Source organism: Crocuta crocuta, unplaced genomic scaffold (genome assembly GCF_008692635.1).
Source record: "Crocuta crocuta isolate KB4526 unplaced genomic scaffold, BGI_CrCroc_1.0 scaffold133, whole genome shotgun sequence".
Taxonomy (NCBI): Eukaryota; Metazoa; Chordata; class Mammalia; order Carnivora; family Hyaenidae; genus Crocuta; species Crocuta crocuta.
Genome location: NW_027529438.1, coordinates 4,657,600 through 4,674,577, shown reverse-complemented (window position 1 = coordinate 4,674,577; position 16,978 = coordinate 4,657,600).

Here is a 16,978-nt window from a genome sequence, read left to right as displayed (position 1 = left end):
AAAAACTATTTTAATTTAAAGCAATCTCTACAACCAATGTGGGGCTTCAACTCACAACCCCGAGATCAAGAGTCTCATGCTCTACCAGCACAGCCAGCCAGGTACCTCTCAAATCATTATGTCTTCTTGATTATTTGACTTGTTTATCATTATGAAATGACCCTCTTTCTTCATGGTAATACCCTTTGCCCTGAAATCTACTCTATCTAGTTTTAATATAGCCATTCCAACTTTATCTTGATTAGTGGTAGCATGATGTATATTTTCCCATTCTTTTACCTATAACTTATTCATGTTTTTATAGTTAAAGGGGTTTCTTGTAGGATGAATATTATAATATAATATAATAATATCTTGTAGTCAGATATTGCTTTTATAATCCAACTGACAAACTCGGTCTTTAACTGGTTTGTTTAGATCATTTACATTTAATAGGATTATTGATATGGTTGGGTTTAGATTTTCCATCTTGTTATTTGTTATCTATATGTACCATCTGTCCTTTATTCCTTTCTTCTTCCTTTCTGCCTTTTACTGAATAATGTAAATAACTGAAATTCAAAATAAAATATGATAAGAGAGATTCAGAGAAAGATTTGGGATCTTAGAGAAGGGAGAGATTACATCAAACTGGTAGTATTAGGAAAGGCTTAACAGAGAAAGTATCATTTGACCTGGACCTTGAAATATTTTGGCTAAAGGTGATGGGGGATGTAAGGGCACACCATATTGAGGGAAGATGAGAAAAGGGGATGGAGGCAGGAAAGTATGTGTTTGGTTCCGGGAACAACAGATTATCCAGATGGCCAGAGGGAGAGCAGCAAGAGATGTGGAAGGTGTTTGTGTTATTGCCAGCTTCCTATGGACTTCCCCACCCTGATGGCCCGCAGACATCTAAGACACCTGTCAAATCAAACACATTATCTGCCTGCAAACCTACTCTCTCTCTCATTACCATAATTTGATGTGCGGCATCACCATTTTCCTTAATATCTATACCAGAAGCCTCTGAGTCATCTTAAAGGCCCCTTTGTCCCTCGACTTTATCCAGCCTACCCATGGTCACCTCTCCAATTTGAACTTTCCTTTCTATGTCCCTGGTCTTGGAGCCAGCACTCACTGGCTCTTGTTCTCTCTCTCTCTCTCTCTCTCTCATCCTCCAACTACCACATTAGCCTTCTCACTGGCCTCTCCATTCCTAGATTCTTCTTCTTTCACACCATCTTTCACCAGCCATGAACTCCCTCTACCCTCTGAAAATGGACGTGAAATTCGATATGTGTGGTTTTTGTTTTGGGGGGTTTTTTTGGTGGGGGGAAATGAGTAGCTTTCATCAAAGTCAGCAGCAGTCTACAAAAAGCTAAGAGCGACTGTCCTGTTCTTTATTTCAAACGATTAACACTCTGTTAATATAGTCCCGTTGACAGACTCCTGCACAAGACGTCAGGAGACCAGGGTTCTAGCTCTGGCGCTGCCACTGATTCGCTGTACGATTTGAGGACAAGGTGCTACTTGTCCTGCAGCTTTTCCTCGTCTGTAAAATAGAGAACGATCCCTCCCAGTCTCAAAATGCTATTATTCTATTGCTTACAAGTAGATTCCTTTAACATCAAATATTCCACTCAGGCTCTTCCATTTCTTTCCTCTCAGGCTTTTCTCTGTTCTGTTTCTCTAGACAAACATTTACTGTTGTGTACCCTTCACTGAGCTAAGTTTTGCGTTTAGAAAACAAATAAAGCCCTGTTTCTTCCACTTCAGAAGCTCACAGACCAGCTGGGCAGACAGATATGTAAATAAGAAATTACCATACAGTGTCATAAAATGCTGAGTTCTGGAAGGACAAAGGAGGCCCTCTGGGGGAGGGGCATCTAACTTTGCTTGGGAAGGTTGGAGAGGCCTCTAAGAGGAGACCGCAGCCGAGCCTGGAAGGATGAACAGAACTTTCTAAGCAGAGAAGGAGGAGGATGACATTTCAGGCAAAGGAAACGCCATATGAAAGTGGACGGAGGCAGCAAGAGAGTCCTGAGGCGGCAGAGCAAACCATGCATGAAGATAGTTTGAATGCATGTTGACTGTTCGGGATTTGGATGCACGGAGAGTAACAGGGGAGAAGGCTGGAGGGGAAGAGGGGGGCCGGGTACTTAAGGCCCTTCCTTACACAGAGTGTCGAGAAGGTTTGACTTCATCTTGCAGATGATGGGGGGCCATCGGACTGCTCCAGGCAAGGGAGCGACGGTCAGCTTTCTCTTTCAGAAACATCACATTGGCAATGCCGGGAAAGATACACCGGGAGGGAGTGATACAAGTTTGGAAGTGAGAAAGGTCTTAAAAAGCCAAGGGGTTGGGAGTGGAGGGAAGATAACATGTTCCCTTTAAACCTATTACACCCAAAGAAGAACCTAGTTAAAATGTCCAGCGGGGTGCTGGCAATATGAGTCTGGTGCCCAGAAAAGAGACCTGCATTTAGGGACGCTGATAAGTAAGCACTGATGGAAGCCGTGAGAGAGAGTGACGGTGCTCTGGGAGAGCGTGTAAGGTGAGGAGTAGAGGGGCCAGGGGCTGAGTTCTGGGAAATATCAATATTTGAAGTCAGGAGGAGGGGAGATGGAGAGGATGAGTGGGATGCGAGGAGCCAAGGAGTGAAAGGAGGAGGGAGGATGGTGGTAAGGAGTCTACGCTTCTAAGAGGCTGAATGAGAAGGAGAGGAGCAGGGCTGCAGAGTGGACGGGTCTGTTTTTATTTTGTTCTGCCAGCTGGGGACAGATGAAGCCAGGACGCCCGAGTCAGACACAGGAGAGACAGATGGACGTAGGAAAGGACAGTATCTAAGGCAAACCTGGAGGAAGTCATCCTTGGTCAGGGAGGTGGGGCGTTTATTCTGCCAAGGAAGGAGGAAGGGAATCAGAAAGTTTGATTTATGTGGTTCTCACATTAGAATCGCAGAGGTATCTTTAAACAAATGCCAATGGCAGCGTGCGCCTCGGAAGTTTCTGGTTTAATTACTCTGGGCTGGGTCCTGGGCATTGGTATGTTTTCAGAGCTTCCCAGGTGATTAGAATCTGCAGTCAAGGTTGAGAACCACTGGTTTAATTGTAGGTAACTTTTTAGATTGGTGATAATGGGGTGGGATTTGAGGAAGTTCGCACTTGATAAAAGTTGGATGACAGGGGATGGTAAAGGTTTGGGACAGGTGAGGACCAGGGATAGAGAAGGAAATTAGAAGGGAAGGGAGGTAACACCAATGTAGTGACTTTTACGTGCCGTTAAGGTAAAAATGACCGAGGTGCGGATTTGTTCTCAAAGAGACCAGGAGCTTAGTGAAGAGAGCAACACCTCACAACAGCCCTATGCTACCACAAAGTTCTTAACCACTTAAGAAGTTTTGCTATTTTGTTCTCTTTCTTTTTTAAAATATTTTTTTATTTATTTCTGAGAGAGAGAGACAGTGTGAGCAGGGGAGGGTCAGAGAGAGAGGGAGACACAAAATCCAAAACAGGCTCCCGGCTCTGAGCTAGCTGTCAGCACAGAGCCCGACGTGGGGCTCGAACCCACGAACCATGAGATCATGACCTGAGCCGAAGTCGGACGCTTAACTGACTGAGCCACCCAGGTGCCCCTATTTTGTTCCCTTTCTCACGAAAAGTGACAAAAAAGTCCATTTGTTTCACAGTACAGACTGGGTCTGGAAATACCTTTGTAAGCATTGAGAGTAACCTTTCTAAGAAAGTGGGCGCTGGTGAAAGAGCCCTAATTATCCAGGGAGATAGAACAGTTCCCCGTTTTATCCGCTGGGATGTACGAAGACAGTGGTTCTGGCTGGGATGTGCGCATTACTGGTCACCTGTACCTGGGAGTGGGCTGGAATTGCTCGTCACTCACATTGAAAGACTTTGATGGCCATCCTCGCTAGGTGTGAAGCTTCTGCGTTGAAGAAAGGTACTAAGGATTCCCCTTTCTCAACAACGGTACTGGGAAAGGGCCCTACTTTTCACCAGAGTGGAAGACCTAACGTTGGCTGCTGCGGTCTGGGCCTGATTTCTGGGAACAGCTTCCTCTGCACCGGAAGCAGGCACTTTCTCTTAGCTGGGATTTCCCCTCAGAGAGGGTCCATCGCTATCCATGAGCCTCTTGCAACTGCCTGTTCCCTCGCTACTGCCTCATGCCCGCGAGGTGGTGAGGGGCTGAAAGAACTTTTACCGAGGGCTCTGACTTTTGGCTAGGAGCCCCCTCCTTGAGCAAGATTTCAGAAGGTGCTAGTAATCTTCTGAGGTACGCAACAGAAAGGGGGAGTTTGACTGGGGATAGACTGAGGCATGATGGGTATGTGGAGGGCGTTCCTTCTGTTACCTTGTTAATCCCAGTCTATGTAAGCAGGAATTGAGCCTCGAAGAAATGAAGAAACTGGCCCATGTCCTCAAAGCTAGGAGTTGTGCAATCCCTTCCACTCCTTCAGGCTCTGGCCCTCCCTCTGTCACTATGGGTTGGGCCCCTTGGGAAAATCCCAGCTGGATGTCACTTCAGTGTCTTCTTCCCTCCTTAAGCATCTGACTTCAGCTCAGGTGATGCTCTCAGGGTTCGTGGGTTCGAGCCCTGCGCCGGGCCCTGTGCTGTCAGCTCAGAGCCTGGAGCCTGCTTCTGATTCTGTGTCTCCCTCCCTCTCTCCCCACCCCCCCCACCCTTCTTGTGCTCTGTCTCTCAAAAAGAAATAAGCTTAAAAAAATCAAAAAAGAATTAGGTTAGGTCCCTTGGGCCCTAGGATACACAGGCTTCCTCTTTGGAGCTCCTATTTCTTCCCTCTGTAAGTTCAGCATGTGTGAAATCCAGATAGGCCTCCATTCTAGGGGTGACCATGAGGGTAGTTCAGAGAATGGCTGCACGGGACCCTTGGCACCGGTTAGAGCGAATGTTGGACGTCTCCTCTGTAAGCCAGGGCTTTTGTTGCAGAGATAGAACTGGAAGCCCTCCATCTCACCTTCAGAGAAGAAAAAAGGAGAGACTGACTTTATTCCAGCTTGATGCCTGACATCTGTTAATCTGGAACCTTTATCTGTTGATGTCTTGACTTTGGTTTTGGCTTTAGGTGGGGCCAGTCTACAGAGTTCTCTGTAGTTCCGGTGTCAGGAGCCCTGTTTCTGATTCTTTGGGCCTTTTCAAAGCTTGTGAAACAGGCTGGCATCATGTGAACATACGTCACGCTAACCTGCTGGGTGGTCAGCTAGCATGACAGCTGCGGGAGCCCCGACACTGTGTCAAGTTATATGCTTGTCACCTAGCCCTGGGGGTGTGCTCTGGGCAGGCCTGGGAACCCCCAAGCTGCTCTACCTCCCTTTCCCCTTCCTATCTTTCCTGCTACTTGTCCCTCATAGAATGCCCACAACAGGCACCATGCTAACAAGTACCTGGCCTCACTCCGGGACTTGGGTACCGGAAATAATGATTCTGCATATTTCATGCAGTCTCAGTGCTGAGTCACTTGCTCACGCATGGCGTGGATGGATGGGGGGATGAGGACAGGCAAGGATTTGGGCAGAGGAGACGGAAACTGTTCCCTAAGGTTTTCCGTCTTTGAATGGTACCAGTGCAGAGGGCTCTGTCCTCATGGTTGGTTGGGTCAGAATGGACAACTGTAAGGGATGAGCTGAGGTCTCCAAAAAACATTTCATCAGGGAGGAGCAAAAATCCCCACCTAAGTGAGGCAGGGAGGCTGGGAATCTCCATCCCTTGGGATTTCTTAATCACAGGGTTGGGTGGGAAGGTATCGGGCCTGAACACTGGGAGATGTTGAGATGGTGAGAAGGCCTTGACCGGCCGGTGGAGAAGTATGTGACGGTGCTTTTGAAGTATTGCTATTCTAGGTAAGTGCTGGGTTGCCCAGCAATATGGTAATATAATAATACTTTAAGCTTTCGCTCGCTCCAAGGGGAACATGGACTGGCCACAACGCAGGTGTTTATGATGGGGGAGACTCCTGGTGGGGTTCAGAGCTATTGCCCCTCTTCCTGAAACCTAACTGGTCCCTTGCAGTGCTCCAAAGCAGAAATGCCCCGATTATGTGGGATATTTTGTGACACCCTAGAATCCCTGTGTAGTACCCCAACTCGGAGATACCTGAAGCTCCCCGGAGCCAAAAGCCTGCCTGATCGGGGTTGGGGACCTGATAGGCCCTGGTAGTTTTCCTGGGAGAAGGGTCCCTCTCCCCTTCTTCTCAGCTCCCAGCCCCCGCGCCTCCCCCGCCCTTCCTCCCCCAGGGCACAGTTCCCTTTGTAATTAATCCTAACGCGCAAACCGGGGGGAGGAAAAAAGTGTTAATGAGGGAGCGTCCCATACTGACTGGGCGGTTGCCGCTCGCAGCTAGAACCCAGAGTAATTAAATCATTTTTGGAAGCAAGGGGGATGCGGTGCTGCGGAGGTCAGGGAAATCCCCGTATGCAGGGGAAGCGGGGACGTCTCCTGCCACTAATTAATATCAGAAAGGACTCTCTCTTCTCGCAGCCCCGGTCGGGGGGAGGGTGCGGGGGAAGAGGAAATCGATCTTTCCATATCCCAGATCCGACTCCCGTGCAGCCGGGTCTGTGGCCCGCAAGAATGCACACCTCCATCCCCGGAGGTCCGGGGACTGGGTCTCCGACCCGCGGGTCGGGGAAAAGGCGCCCCAGGAGGGAGGGCCTGCGGGCTGGGCCCCGGCCGCNAGCCCGTCCGCGAGCGCGGAGTTCGCCGCGACCCGGAGCGCTGCGGATACAAAGGCGCCGGGCCGAGCCCACCGGCACTTCGCGGCGGCGGTGAGTGCCGGGCCGCGGGGGTGCGGGCAAAGTTTGCCAGAAAAAGAAAGGAGGGCGAGAAACGGGAGAGGAGGACAATCGTGCGGGGGGCCGGGATGGCTTGTGGGGGAAGGGGACCTCAGGGCACCCCCCCTTCCGGTCCGTTTTCCCACTGCAAGGCGGAGTGCCCCCCCAACTTTGCCGAGGGCCGGGGGCTCGTGGGGAGGGGGCGGAGCCCGGGCCTGGAGAGCCGGGGACTTTCCTGGGCCCGGGGCCCCGGCGGGGGCCTTAATGATCCCGGGGGAGCCGGTTGAAGCCGGAGACCCGGAGTGTGTGTTGGGGGGGGGCAGAGGCAGTGCGAGGACCCGGAGTCCGGAGGTATCGGAAGGCGGGGGTGTTTAGGGGTGCAGACACACCTTCAGGAGTGTGGGGAGGGACGGGGCAGGTATGCATTCCGGGGTGTAATGTGGAGTCTGGGGACCGGCCGGGGAGAGTGGAGGGGGTGTGTGTGCTGCTGAGAACCGGGCTGGCGGGCAGGTCCCCGGGCACTGTGTATGGGGGCCCAGGGGCAGGCGGCGGCATCCCTCTCCCCACTCATATTTACCCATTCGGGGGGCTGGGGGCTCTGCATTAGTGAGTTTTAAAGCATTGGTGGAGGATCAGGGTGCGTGATTCTTTGTTTTTGTGTGTGTGTGTGCGCGCGCCGTGATGTGCTACGTGTGTCTGCAGGTGGGCCCTGGGCTTGGAGGTGTAGGGGTTTTTCTGTGGCTGTGTGTGCACCCAGGGAGCCGCTGACCACGTATCTGCCGTGTGTTTGGATATGCATTTATGTGTGTACTCGGGGGAAGGGCTGTGTGTCTGTGTGTGTGAAGTGCGGAGGGGTTTCTGGGAAAGAAGGGTGTAGGTACTGAGGAGGGTGGGTGTGTAAGAGCGGAATGGGGTATACCTGGGTGTGTGTGTGTGCACCTGTGTGGGAGAAAGGGGGTGAGTGAATCTGTTCTCTTGGGTGTAACCTGTGTTGATGGCTAAGTACCAGTGTGTGGACCTGCCTCAGGCAGTGTGTGTGTCCCTGAGTGTGTGTTGGAGGTATTGCCTCTGCAGACACATTTTCCTGGCAGAAAGCCCAAAGGGATGGCCGTATGGACGATTCTGAAGCTTCTTGGTTGGCTCTCCCTGGATTCAAGGGTAGCGCCATAAGTATCTGAGACCTGCGTGTGGGAGTGAGTGGGCCACCTTAAGAGGTGCCTGTTTGGGTAGGTGGGTTTTTCTAGAAAAGGGTGTGTGTTGTAACAGGGAGGAGGGGTTCTGGTTTGTAGTCCTACAGGACTCTGAGGCCCTGGAGGAGTCAGGGAGGAAAATAAGAGGGGCCCCCTCCGCCACCACCCTAGCTTGGGTTCCAGTGTGTGGAGAGGCCACATTCTTGGCTTTCCCGCCCAGGCTCAGCCCCCTCGGGCCGTCTCGGAGTCTTTGACTTCAGAGCCCACTAACTGCCCTGCCTCCAGGATTCTCCAGGTCCTGAGGAGTCGGGATTTCACTGTGGGGTGGAGGCAAGGGGCTGCAGCCTGCTGGAGGGGTGCCACTGGTGTGGAAGAGCTCGGGTCCCCATCCCCGGGTTTGAGAAGGTGGCATGGGAGTGCTGGGGAGGCTGGTGGTGGTGAGGCTTTTTCAGGAGTTTCTGCAGGTGTGTGCGTGTGCGTGTGTGTGCTGTGTATGTATCCCGTAGATTCCCTTGTCCCTGGTGAGGAGCATGGTTGGGGTGGAGCTGTGATCTGGGGCTGGGGCTGAGGGTGAGGAGTCGGGGCTGAATGTCTGCGGGTTGGGGAAAGGGTGGGCACCCCTGGCAGACTCTGTGTCCTGGGAGTTTGGTCCCACTGGGAGGGAAACTTGGTCCCAGAAGGGAGGTCACCACTGTCGGGGAAGTGGCTGTGTCTCTCCCCGCAGAAGCAGCTACCTCCTTTGCCTCTCCTCTCCCTTGTCTTTTTCTCTTTCGGGGCGAAGGGAAGGGGCCCACCTTCTCTTCTTGAGGACGCACACTTTATTCTCCATCTCCCTCTCGGACACTTTCCTCTTGCTGCCAGGGGTTAGGAGGAGACACCCGCTTTTAGGGGCCGAGGTTTCGATTGCACACACTTTATCAGGATCTCTGAGTAATTGGAATTGGGATGCTTGAGTCCCTAATGGGCATGGGCAATTGGAATGTTCCGTCTTTGGTCCCCAGGGCTCCCTCGCTTTCCTAAGACTCTAGGATAAGGGTAGTGGGAGTTAGGATGCGTTGGGACCAGGGCTGGGGGCAGAGTGTGAAAGGCCTGGTGCGTGAGGCCTCCATGCCGGGCACCTGTCTGATGGGTAGGGCTCCATGGCCAGTGAGCCCCGTGAATCTAGGATGGGGGGCCCTGGCTTCCTACCGGCCCCCTCTTCCAAGGAGGAGGCACTGCGGTCAGAGGATGGGAGGGTCCGTCTCTGGACGCACTTCCCGTCTGGAAGCCGCGGCCACATCGGTTCCTCCTGCCCCGTTGTCTCCCTTCTGCCTGGTCATTCCTCTGATTCTCCAGGACAGACCTCTCTCCTGTGCCCCCTCTGCACCTTCAGAGTCTAAGGAAGGGCCCCCTTTCCTGGATCTAGCGCAGGACAGACTTTTATCTGTTCATCTGGTTTCCAAGAGGCCCTTCCGGGTAGAGGGGCATGCACTTGGCTAAGAGAAACTTTGGAGGAAGAGGGATGAGCTCTGGGACTCTCCTCATCTCGTCCAGCTGCCAGGACTCCAGTCTGCTGCATAGTCTGCCCTCTGGCTCCCCACACCCGACAGCACTGGTTGGAATTAGTACTTATTGGTGGGGTGACGTGGGGCAAGATCTTGGACCCCATTCTTTAGCCTCTAGGCTGTGTTAAGACACTGTTCTCCAGCCCCAGATGGGAGCTTCCTCGAGGAATCCCAGGTTCGCCCAGTGGCCTCCTTCCTTGGGTTTCAACTTGCTCTTACGTTCTAGTTACGCCACCTCCTAGTTCTGAGACTTCAGACAGAATCGGTAACTTTTTGAAGCCTCACCTATAAAATGGAGTTAATCATACGCCCTCTCTCTTCAGTTTATGAGGATTGAGTGAAGTAATACGGAGCGAGTGCTTCGCATGGTGCCTGGCCCGTAGGAAGCGCTCAGTAAATGCTAGCTTTTACTAAAACCATTTTACCCAAAATGGTTTGGGGTTCTGGCTGACGTGATGGTGGGGGGCAGTTCTGGGTTGGGGAGGAGAGCTAGGCTTTGGTTCTCCTCTGCCAGACCCTGGTGGGCACTGCCTGCTGGCTGCCGGGCGCTGTCTGAGCACAGGGGAGAGAGGATGAGACGGCCTTTCACAGGGGAGGCATGCGGGGACACGTCGATTCGCTGTAGCCCGGTGAGTGCTGGGAGGAGGTGTGTTCAGGAGGCCACGGGGGCCAGGAGCAGGGCTGCTGGGCCCTGGGGTGGGTGTAAGGAAAGGCACTGGGAGGAGACGAGGCCTTTGCTGCCTGGTTTTTGAAACTGCGGTGAAATTCACATCACGGAAAATTTCCATTTTAAATATTTTTTTTAAGTTTATTTACTGTAAGGGAGAGAAAGTGTGTGCCTAAGTGGGGGTGGGGGAGATGGGAAGAGAGAGCGAGAGCGGGCGAGAATCCCAAGCAGGCTCCATGCGGTCAGTGCAGAGCCCCACTTGGGGCTCTATTGCACAAACCTTGAGATCACGGCCGGAGCCGAGATCAAGAGTTGGACACTTAGCCAACCGAGCCACCAAGGCACCCCTAAAGTTGCCATTTAAAAGAAAAAAAAATTTTTAAACATTTATTTATTTTTGAGAGACAGAGCATGAGCAGGGGAGGGGCAGAGAGAGAGAGAGACACAGAATCTGAAGCAGGCTCCAGGCTCCGAGTTAGCACAGAGCCCATGACCTGAGCCAGAGTTGGCTGCTTAACTGACTGAGCCACCCAGGTGCCCTAGAAAAAAATTTTTTAACATTTATTTATATTTGAGAGACAGAGAGAGACAGAGCATGAGTGGGGAAGGGGCAGAGAGAGAGGGAGACACAGAATCTGAAGCAGGCTCCAGGCTCTGAGCTGTCCACACAGAGCCCGACATGGGGCTCGAACCCACGAACTGTGAGGTCATGATCAAGAGTTGGACGGTTAATCCACTGAGCCACCCAGGCGCCTCTAAAATTACCATTTTAAAGTGAGCATTGGCATTTAGTGCCGTCAGCACGTTGTTGTGCAGCCACAACCGTGGCCTCCGAGAAGCTTTTCCCCACCCCATCACCCGCCCCTGGCAGCCACCAGTCTCTATTCTGTTTCTGTGGATTTGCCTGTTCTGGATATTTCATATAAATGAAATTCTGCACAACATGTGCCCTTTTATGTCTGTCTTCCTGCACTCAGCACAGGCTTTCTGAGGTTCCTCCACATCGTAGCAGGTGCCAGAACGTCCACCCACTTTTTCATGGCTGAGTCGTATTCCCGCGTGTGGATGGACACTCGCAGGAATCGGAGGCTGACCTAGGCAGACACGGAGGGGTCTGAGGTTGGTGGGGATGGAGGTGATAGGGAGGAGAGAGGCTGGGCTACTGTTGCCTTTTCTCGGTCTGGGTAGGGGATGGGACTTTGTTTAACTTGCTCTTTTCTCTTCTTTCCTGGGCGGTTCCCTCCCGTATCTACCCTCATCCCTGTGGGCACCCCTTCAGCTTTACTGGGCGTCACATTCCCCTCTCTTGGAAGTGACCTGAAATTTCTTCTCTCGCCCTCTCCGGGTAGGCAGCCTTGTTCATGGGGAGGTTTTAGTAGCAGAGGCGAGGGAGAAGCCTGGGAGAGACTCCCACTCAGACCCCACCCCCAGCAGCCTTCCGTTTTCCATTCGTTGTTCTGCCTCCTGGTGTTCTCCGGGGCAGGCAGCCCGCTTGTGATCTGGAGGGAAACGAGGTGGGTCAGGGAAAATCTTTCCATCCCTGCCTCCACACCGCTTGGTACGGAGTAGGAGGCAGAGGCCTCCTCTGGGGGGCCCTTTGGAAATGAGGTGTTGCTGTGCTTGTCTGATGCCCCTGGCGAGGCTGGTAATTACAGACATGACAGCTGGGAACGGGTTTGGGAGAAGCAGGCTTGGAATAGGCAGAGCCAAGGATCCCTTGGTAATCAGGGTGGGGCAGTGACTGGGGAGAAGCTGGGGCTGGGGTGGGGCAGGAGGCTTGGGGTCCCCCCCCAGCCACTGCACACACAGCTGGGCCAGCGCCTGCAGGGGAGTGGGGCAGCGGGCGTGGATTGGAGCCCAGGCCCTGCCTCTATAGGTGTGGAAGGAGGGAGGGGATGGGTGGAATGGGGGGATCTGAGACCACCCCCACCCCCCCAGCCCAGGAAAGAGGCAGAGAATGGGGAGAGGGGCTCTGGCTTGCCTGGCTGTGGTGGCAGTTAGGGCGGGGTCGTCCTCTGGGGTCTGGGGCCAGCACTGTAGCCAGAGGGGATTCTACCTTGTTCTGGGTGGTGATGGGAACAGGAAATAGGATTGGATGTGTAGCCTCTAAAGGACCAAGAGGTGGGAAGTAACATTTTATTGAGCATCTTTTACATGCCTGACCCCAAGGTACTCTGTATACGTTATTTTGTTGAAAACTCTTAACCTGAAGTAGACACTATTGCTCCATTTTACAGGCACAAAAACTGAGGTTTAGAGAAGGTAAGCAGCTCCCCTGAGATAGCATAGCTCCCGAGAGAGGCTGTCCAGGCCCACCTGACTGCATTGCTCCTTCTGCCTGCCCCTGCTTCCTTCCAGTTGAATCTGATTTGCTCAGGATTACCTTTGGCCTTGACCTTGAATAATTCCCCTCTCTCCTGAAGGGCGGACATGGGTCTTCAGATCAGCCTGAGTAGAGAAGGCTACCCTGAGGGTGGGGCCGGCCAGAGTCCCCTGGAGGAATGGGTCTCCCGGGAGGAGGGCCTGGATGTCCCCAGCCTGGGGCAGGGCTAGGGCCTGGGCACAACCTCTCCAGGGGCTGGCCTCTTCCTCTCTGGTGGGGGGGCGGGGGTGGCTCCGGCCACCCCAGCCCATGGGGCCCTGTTTGTGATTGGGAGGAGCCTGGCCCTCATTGTCTGCAGAGCTTTCCAGCAACCCCCAACAGCATCCCTGGACCACCACTTTCACCAGAGAGAGTGTGTGTTTGTGTGTGAGGCTGGGGAGGGGCCTCTGGCTTCCCAGGGTGGGTGGGGGTTGGAGGCGCACCGGTGCTGAGCCCCAGGTGTGAATGCAGGAACTTAAAAAACAACCGAGTGTGAACAGAGACACTTGTTTTGTCCCTGGCTTTCCTCCAGGAGTGGGGGTGGAAGGCGCAGGGGCCAGAGGCTGCTGTAGAGTAGAAACCTCGGGTGCCGAGTGTGTCGAGATGGTGGAGGTCGGTTGGTACACAGGCCCGGTTCTCCTGCATGAGAGCCGGGTCACGTGCCCGACCTGGGGCCCTGAGCTGAAGCGTGGGAAGGTTTCCAGGGCGGGGAGACCCAGGCCTGCCTGCCGCCCGCACCCCCAGCCACGCTGCGTCCCACCCTTCTGCCCACAGCCGCCAGTGTCCCCACCTTCCAGCTCCCCTACCACAGGGTGAGCCCAAGGTCGCCGAGTCCCCTCCCCAGGCAGCTGCTTTCCACCTCCTTCTTCGTGGCAGAGGCCGGTGCGCAGCCTCGGAAGGTCTCCTGGAGTCGGGGTCACCCGGGGGTTCCCTAAGACTGTAGGCCGTGAAGGGAGAGGCATTTTTGTTTTCCCAGAGGGTGGGGGCACCGGGCACCCATGACCCGACCTGCGGGTCCACGCAGGCTGCTCGCCTCCCAGCGTCCACCTTCTCCTGTCCCTGAGGATGACTCGAGGTGCCTGTTTTCCTCCCTGGCTGTCCCGAAGCTTCCCTGGTGGGCAGGTAGGGGCCGGTCCTGTACCCTAGCCAAGGAGGCAGGAGCTCGGAGCCTGGGGGGTGGACGCTGCAGGGCCCACCCACTGGTGATGATTAAATCGAGCGTCCAGGCATCTAGCAGCCGTGGTGACCCTCTCACCAGCCTAGCATCCTGTCTCCCCTCTGGCCCCCATCTGGGACAGATGCCAAAGAGATTACTCACCCCTCCTGCCGTATACCCTCCCCCCTCCCTTCTAGACTGGCTGTGAATGGGTGTGCGGGAGGCTGGGGTCTGAGGAGCTGGGGCGTGGGTGCCTGTGTGTGCACCAGGGGATGGGGGACAGACACTTTCTGCGAGCTGGGGTGTGGGTGGGGGTGCCAGAGAGAAAGCGGAGCAGGTCTCTACAGAGCCTGCCAGGCCGGGGTGGGTGGAGCTGGGTGGGGCAGGCGGGAGCCATTCCAGGTTTCAGAGGGGGATAGGAGTGTGGGTGTATGTGTGTGCATGTGTGTGTGTTTAAGCGTGTCTGTGGATATCAGAGGGAACCCACATCACCCCTGCTTTAGGTGGAGGACAGTTGAGGAAGTAGAGGAGAAGAGCTTGGCTCGGGCTCCCTCCAGCTCTTTTTCAGCTAGAACGCAAGGTCAGGTACCCTGGCTGGGAGCCCGGCGTGTGGGCTCTCCCCCAAGCCGCGCTTCTTGCACTGGGGTCTGGGGGTGCACAGCTGCTCTGGGAAGCCGTCTCCTGGGTGAGCCAGGCACAGCCTTCCCCTGCTTCTCAGCCTAGAGAGAAGGATCCTGCCCCTGCCCTGCCCCAGGGCTCTCGGATGGTGAGCTCACGTCTGGGGGCCGTCCTGGGAGACTGCCTGGTTAGCAGGGTGGGGGCCTCTGGGCTCCCAGTCCGGCCCTTTCCTCTCCCTCGCCACCCCTGCGATCCAGCTGCTGGCTCTGGTCTCACCCAGGGACACTGGGGCCTTTTTCAGGGCACAGGAGTGAGGATGGGGGCGAGTCCCCATTCCATTTTTGGTCTTGGGTCTGGGGCTGCTTCTGGCCTGCTCTGTGCCCTTGTTCTTTTTGTGGTGGGGAAACGCGCGGTGGCCTCCCGGGATGGACGGCCTGTCCACGGCCTGAGGCTGGATGGGACCAATGAGGGAGCATCAGAGCCTCCGATGGGTGGGGGAGGGGCGTGGCAGAAACCACCCGTTGGAGGGGAAGGGGCTCTGGTCTCCACTGTCTTGGCTCGGGCCTGTCTAGTCTGTCCCCTGTCACTGGTGAGGAGAGAGGCCGGGGCAGGGATCTGTGCCAATTCTCGCCATCCCCGCCTTCCAGGCCTGGGACTTTCATGGAGGAACCCCTTTGCCCTCGGAGAGGCGAACACCTCAAAGCTAAGGCTTTAGTAAGGCCTTCCTCCCTCCCTCCCTTCCTTCTTTCCTTCCTTCCTTCCTTCCTTCCTTCAATTTATTTATTTTGAGGGGCTCCTGGGTGGCTCAGTCGGTTCAGCATCTGACTTCAGCTCAGGTCACGATCTCACAGTTCATGGGTTTGAGCACCACATCGGGCTTTGTGCTGACAGCTCAGAGCCTGGAGCCTGTTTCAGATTCTGTGTCTCCCTCTCTCTTTGACTCTCCCCTGTTCATGCTGTCTCTCTCTCTCTCTCAGAAATAAATAAAACATAAAAAAATTTTTTTTAAATTTATTTATTTCTGAGAGAGAGAGAGAGAGGGAGAGAGAATGAGTAGGGAGGGGCAGAGAGGGAGAGAGAGAATCCCAAGCAGGCTCTGCGCTGTCAGCACAGAGCCCGACACAGAGCTCTATCTCACAAAACTGTGACATCATGATCTGAGCCGAAATCCAGAGTCAGACGCTTCACTGAATGAGCCACTCGGGCACCCCGTTAGTGGGGTCTTTCTAACATTGGGGGCCAGACAGGGCTGCCTCAGCTGTGACCGTGGCTTCCTCCTCTGGGCTACACGCTTGTATCTGTAAGACACGGGGCTGCACCCTGAAGGTCTCTTCCAGCTTAGTGCCGAGCCTGCTGAGAACTTGAGAACCGGGTGGGTCTGCGCAGTCTCCTCCCGGTGGGGAGAGAAGGGGAGGGAGTTCAGGGAATGTGTGGGCACAGTCGGAAGTTCTGGCACCTTCCGGCCCTCCGCGGGTACCAGGTGAGGTGTCTGCATTTGCTCTCGCAGTGGACCCCCCTGCCACCACCAGTGACTATCAGATCGATCACCCTGATGCCTCTCGTGGCACAGAGGAGAGCCCTCCGGTCTGAAGGAGGATGGTGGTGACGTTGAGTCTCTGTCCTGCCTCCCAGCAGCCTGATGACGTGGAGGCTGCTCTGTCTTTCCAGCTACATATCTGGTGCTTAGGATACTGGGCTGGGAGGTGGGACTCCCGGTGCCCCCCAGGAGGTGGCCAGCCGGCACTTGGAGAGGAACTCGCATGCACACCCTTGGACGTCGGGGCTGTGGTGGGGGCGCCCATTGTCCACACCTGTCTGTGGGTTGAATGGGGAGGTGGAAGGCAGATGCAGTGAGATCCAGGCTCTGGAGTGGGAATCGCAGACCTTTAACGGGCGAGCATCTGTAGACTCTTCTGCGGGAGCGTCCCCTTGCGTCCAGACAGGACCAGCCTTCCCTCATCCTGGGCTGAGAAGGGGAGGAAGGCCACGCGGTTAAAGAGCAGCGATCAGAGCTCTGCTCTGTCAGCGGGGAGCGAGCTCTTGGCATCTTGTCTCCTCATCCTCTCCCGCTGCGGGACCATCCCGCCCAAGTGCTCCTGCCGCACCGCGGGCCGGCAGCCCCGTCTTCCGTAGACCTGATGAGGGACAGGTGCCCTTTCTAGGTACCTGTTCGCGTCCTGTCCCCTCCCCACCTTTTCTTTTCTGGCTGAGTCACTGGAGCGCCTTCCTCCAGCCCCACCCTCACCCCTGCCCTGCCTCCTTTCCCCATCCCAGGCCTGGAGCTGGGACCGGGCGGTGGGGGGGCCCTGGTCCAGAGAGCGGGCGGAGGGGCCAGTGATCACAGGCACCTGCTGGCTGCCCATCGGTCCTCAGCACCTGCCCACAGAGGGTGCCCGTTCTGTGTCCGGAGGCCGCTCCTCTGAGTGGGGCAGAGGAGAAGGGTCCAGTCTCAGTGCGCATTTTGGTCAAACACCAGTCTCCCCCTCTGTAACCCCCCAACCCCCAAGGCCTTGTTCCCTCTGCCTGTTGCCAGGTTCTGACTGTATTTTTTCCAGAGGCCTCCGATTGTTTCCTGAAGAAACCTGATCCCAGAGCTCAGACAAAAGCTGGGGCTGCCAGAGGAGAAACCCCATTCTCTCCCCCTCTGTCCCTAACC